The sequence below is a fragment of the Lynx canadensis genome, chromosome B1, assembly GCF_007474595.2.
Source record: "Lynx canadensis isolate LIC74 chromosome B1, mLynCan4.pri.v2, whole genome shotgun sequence".
Lineage (NCBI taxonomy): Eukaryota > Metazoa > Chordata > Mammalia > Carnivora > Felidae > Lynx > Lynx canadensis.
Window position 1 is genome coordinate 63,683,443 of NC_044306.2, and position 5,985 is coordinate 63,689,427.

At 38.5% G+C, this 5,985-nt stretch overlaps 1 pseudogene; it reads right to left on the reverse strand.

Moving 5' to 3' along the window:
• Positions 1-2,601: 2,601 nt before the first annotated feature.
• LOC115512803 lies at positions 2,602-3,127 on the reverse strand (annotated as a pseudogene).
• Positions 3,128-5,985: the final 2,858 nt, after the last annotated feature.

Genomic DNA, 5,985 nt, shown 5'->3' on the forward strand with positions numbered 1-5,985 from the left:
TAGATTAGAACATGAGAAACCATTGTTTTGATGTAGTAATTCCTTTGACAACATGCCTAATAGGTGGTCATTTGTCCTCTAATTGCATACTTTTAACAAAAGTGAGGTGAAACCTGTCTCAACACACTTATGTAGAGAAGTAATTGTTTTCTCAGACTCCCTTGCAGCTGGGTGTTTACTGCTTATTAAGTTTATTCCAATGGAATGTGAGCAAAAGTGATACACACCATTTCAAATCAGAGATTTAAACTACGGAAGCATCCATCCTCCACATAATCTCTATGAACCGGAATGTGGGGATATGCCCTCATTGCAGCTTCAGTCAGGCAGACAAACAAACAACAATGAGAAAATGAGAAACCTCAAAACAATATTGAAGAAACCTGGCTCCAGAATGACAATCACCCTCTGTCTAGAACACTAACTGTGGATTGTTGTATAATAAAAAAATAAACTCCTGTCTTCTTTACACAGTTGAATTAACATTGAGTCTCTGATATATTATTATTAGGAATATTCTGTTATTATCCTAACTCATGCAAGAGACACTTCACTTTTTCTATTCTCTGGAAAAGGTTGCTTAAGATTGGATTTATCTATTTCTTGAATATTTCATAGAACTTGCTTATAAAATCATTCAAACTGATGTTTAGAGTTATCCATCATATTCTCTAAAGTTTTAAAATCATTCCTACATAACTAGAAAGTAGTTATGTCCCTCTTTTTACTCTTGATGTTGTTTAGTTGTTTAACTTTTTCCTTTCCCATTCTTACCAGTTATAATTTTAAATTATCTTTGTCATTTCAAAGGAGCAACTTAGGCTTTATTGATTCTTTATTTAATTGTTTTTTAATTTAATGTTTATTTATTTTTAACAGAGAGAGAGAGAGAGAGAGAGAAGGGGAGGGGCAGAGAGAGAGGGAGACACAGAATTCAAAGCAGGCCCCAGGCTCTGAGCTGTCAGCACAAAGCCCAAGGCTGGGCTCAAACTCCCAAACCGTGAGATCATAGACAAAGTCAGACACTTAACCGACTGAGCCACCCAGGTGCCCTGAATTGTTTTGTAATTTAATTCAGGCTCTTAAATTTATTATTGTATTCTTATTTGGGGGTGGGTTAATTCTATCCCTTTTATTCTAAGTTATTAAGTGAGAAACTTAACTAATTTTTAACTAGAAAGCCATAAATTACATACAAGTGTGTGTTTAAGTTTCAAAATATAGAAATGAAACAGTTGAGGTGCCTGAGTGGCTCAGTTGGTTAAGTGCATGACTCTTGATTTCAGCTCAGGTCATGATCTCACGGTTCGAGGGTTTGAGCCCCGTGTTGGGCTCTGTGAAGAGAGTGTAGAGCCCGCTTGGGATTCTCTCTCTCCTTCTCTCTCTGCCCCTACCCCCACTCTAAATAAATACATAAATATTCTTTAGAAAAAGAAATGAAGCAGTCATTTAAAGGAATTAGTATCAATTACTGAGAAGAACATATTAAAATCTCCTATTCTGATAATAAATTTGTCAGTTTCTCCTTAAGGTTCAATTCCCTTCTCCCCTTTTTTTTTATTTTATGTAATTTGAAGCCATGTTGCTTGGTGCATATAAAATATATATATATATATGTATATGTGTATATATATATGTATATGTATATATATATATACATTTACTATATTTGATCTGTTTTGACTTATTGCTGTCTCCTTTTATTTATTCTAGATTTTCCATGTTTGTTTCTCTTTCTTCTTGCCTTTTCTTGGATTAAATTTTATTTTGCTTTTGTTCTGTTTTCCCTTCTTACTGGTTTGAAAACTGAACACTCTGTTATCCTAAAAGTTTTAACATGCATATTAAATACAACAAAGTTTAAAAGACTTTCTAAATGTTCTAACATCAACTGCTATTTCATATAGTCAATGTTTATTCATATTTCAATATGTTTACCATTTTCTGTAGAGGCCGCTTTTAGGCAATAGGCTTGAGCAATGGAAACGATCAAGGTAAAAGAGCCCACAGCTACCACCAAGCTGAATGCAAATAGGCTCATTAAGCAATCCGCTTTGAAATAGCCATAGGCTTTAACTAACTAATGTGCTACTTACAACCTGGCACAGTTACCAAAAACTGGAAAATTCCATAGTTCCCATATTCCTTCACTCCATGCTGTAACTGTTACCCCTTCACCCCCACCTTGTGGCAGTCTCTGCTTTTCTGTTCTGCCCGCAGCTCCCTTGTGGTGTATTCAGTAAACTTCTATCTCCCTTGTTCGGTATCAGGTGAATTCTTTCAGCCCTGGCACTATTGGTCTCTACCCAGGTTGCCCCACATTTAATGGCCCCCATCCTATCAGGAGACCCCCACATTTTCTTTGTTTATTTGTCTTTTTCACATTTTACTTATTCCTTCTGGAATCATATTCTTTATCCCGAAACATTTCCTTTTATGCTGCAAAAAGCATTATTGTTTCCATTTGGTTCATGGCTTGAGAGAGGGCTCCAGGGTGGTTAAAAAGCTGTCTAGTGGCTGCAGGGAGAGGCTCAGGTATAAGCCTTGGCACGAGAGGGATGCTAGAGGGGTCCCTCCAAGGCCAGGAGGCTTCAGAAGCTCCTAATTGTGCTTGAGGGGGAGCTTTTGGAAGAAATACTCCCCCAGCCCAGCCTGGAGGGCCAGCCAGCCTGCAGTTAGTCAGATGGTCACCATCCTCTGGGCGACTTTTACCTCCTTATCAGGAAATGGCTCTCCAGGAAGTCACACAGATGGGGCCTTGCGTGGGCAGAACCCAGGTGCATGCAGATCCAAAAGGACTAGATTCAGGCTCTTCTCTAGAACCAGGGCAGTTCTCATGGCATCCAGGGTTTTACCCCACTCAGTTTGGGATGGGTTCTGCACTGAGGAGGACGCCCCCCCCCCCCCCCGCACTGGGTTGGGCATCTTCAAGAGACTCAGTGCCCTCCCGCTTCTCTTCAGCCAGCTCGTGGAAGAAATGGCCCATGCCCTCCAGAGCCACATGGTTTGGGTCAAAGTAGAAGCCCAGAGAGGAGTAAGTGCAGGAGGCTTGCAGATACATGTTGACCAGGCAGTTGATCATGGCCTCCACATCAGTGGAATAATTCTGATGAATCTAGGAGCTCATGAGTGATCGGTAATAAGGAGCTAAGCTTAAAATAGGGTGTTGGCTGCTCCCAGAAGCAGAGGGTCACAACTGGAAAAAAGGTTGGACCATGATCAGAGGTTGGTGGAAGGGGCAGGCATCCTTGGGTCTGTTCTGTCCAAACACTGTCGAAGCAAGAGACAGATCTGCAGGACCGCTGTGCACACTACTATCCTGAAACATATTCTTATTTTATTTATCGTTTTCCTGAAACATATTTTTAAAAAGTTTAGTGGAAGTATCTTAATTGTAAGTTGTCATTTCTTTAACTGAAAAGGTATAATTTCATTCCTTTTTGAAAGGTAGTTTTGCTGTTTATAAACTTCTAAATGGTGAGTTATTACCTATCAGCACCTTGAAAATATAATTCTAAATTGTGTTGTTGTTACTGAGAAATCAGATGTCAGTTTCATACTCCTTCCTATGAAAGTAATTTCTCTTTTCTCTTGAGTTGACTTTAAGATTTTGTTTCTTTGTTATATGTAGTCATACTGGGATATAATATTTTAAAAAATGTTCTGCTGAGAGTTCATTTGGTTTATTGAATCTATGTCTTGGAATGTTTAGTCAGTTCTGGATTTTTCTCAACCATTATCTCTTCAAATATTTGCTCTACTCTGCCCTCCCATGGAGCTCCAATTTAATGAAGGCCAGGTGCACCCCCCTATTCTCCATATCTCATCCATGTAGAGATTGCTAACACCATTTCTCCCTCCGTTTCTCTCCTAGCTAAGGAAACCCAGCTTTAGAGATAGGCAAGAAGTTTCTGAGCAAAGATAAAGGCAAAGGTTTGTTAGTTGGAATCTCCTCATCTTTGTTGGATGTATAGACTCTTTAGCAGATACTTCCTTTTTTCTTATCTTTCCTTTTCTTCTCTTCTCTTGTCTTCTCTTCAGATGCTTCCTTCTCTTCTTCTCTCCTCTTTCCTCTCCTCTTCTCTTTTATTTTCTTTTTTTTCTTTCTAAGTAGGTTTCATGTCCAGTGTGGGGCTTGAACTCAAAACCCTGAGATCAAGTGTTGCATACTCTACCTACTGAGCCAGCTAGGCACACAGATGCTTCCTTTTCTTGATGGCTGTTTCCAAATTTGCCAATGATGAAGTTTAGACAATCAGTGCAAATACTTTTATATCTACTCTACTTTATTGTATTAATTGCCTTGCTGTCATATTTTTAGCTACTCTTAGTCCGTTTTTGCCCAATTTTGATGGTTTCTGTACTCCTAGTTAAACAAGGTTCTTTGGCTTTCTTTGCTTGCTCAGATTAAAAGGGTATTAACTGCCCAGAAGACTCAGCGAATTAGACACCAGAGTACCTTTGAATAACAGGGTGTCATCTCCTTTGTGTGTTATTAAGTTAGGTTCCTAGATCTTTGTATGTTGTAACCATGTGCAACTATGTATTGATTAAAGTTAAAAAAAATGTTTAAGAAAGTCCTAGAGAATTAGGAATAATGATTTGACATGTATAAAGAGTTCTATTTTTAATGGTCTTTGGTGGGGGGATGGCATATATATATTTGAAAGAGAATGCATGTGTGAGTGGGGGAAGGGCAGAGAGAGGGAGGATGGTATATTTAATATATCCCTACTTTCTTAAAGGACAATAAAGTTGGATTCTCTACTTTGTTTTGGTAACTTTTGAAGGTAGTAACCCATACTATATGAGGGGACAAGACCAAATGAGTTAGCAGGACTTTAGTTTAATTAGGACAAACAGGCACTGAAAGAAAGGAAGCCTGTGCCTTTTGAATAGATTCCCTATTATTGGCTAATGAGGGCCATGAGAATGCATGTTTATTCACTAGTTTTGGCATCTTAAATTTTAACCTATAATTTTATTATCAATTAATTATAATTTTTACTAGTTTTATAGGCCAACAATGCCATCTTTTTTTAATTTTTACTTATTTTACAATGAGTGAAGTTAAACATCATTTACAGATCATTACCGTGGTATTTCAAGGTACAAGAAACATGCTGGACGCATACTTTAGAAACAGCTATTTGAGTACCTGCTATTTGTCATTGGCTTACGGGTTCTTTTAGGTGCAGAAGTTAGTAGAAGGAACAACTCAATGTAAAAATCATGGAATGCTTCATGAAGGAGATAGTAACGTGAAAGATGAAGATTTATGATCTGTATACTTGGTTCAGCGTTTGGATGCACCTGACATTGATTCACTAGTAAGTAGGGTCAGGATTTTTTACCAGAGCTGTTGGTGTGACCTTTGTTCAGAATGGGAAAGAGACTATAGTGAAAATTTTGATGCAGGAAGTAATCATGTGAGCAAGAAATCTACAGCCAGCAAGTCAGCAAGCTGGGTCTGACAAGTTCCAGATAATCTGTTAAGTCTTAAGTAGCCCTGACCATGAGCTCCATTTGTTTAAAGGAGTCAGCCTAAGGAATTAAGTCTGGCCAAGGAGGATGGAGTTTCCCTGGGTTGTGCATTTGCTTCAATGTCATCAGAAAGACTAGCAAAGTGGAGTAGATGGGAAGGGGTTTACTCTGTCAACAGACAAGTCCTTTCTGCTCAGCCAGCAGAGCTCTTGTAGGAACAGGGTGAGAGGATTTTCAATTTGGAAACTGTACTTCTCTTGTCCCTTTGATATATATATAGAAAATAGCTCAAATCAGAGTGAAATGTTATTCTTGAAGTGGCTAGTCAGAATACTCAGAAACACTCAGATTTGGGGCATGACTGCATGTTAATTTAAGGGAGTAGGGCCTTGGGAACCATTACTTAGAATTCTCTTTATGTCTCTTGTACCTCTGGAGTTTCTATCGCATGTAAGATGAAGGGTGTTTGAATACAGTGCTTGATCTTCTGATTACAGTTAC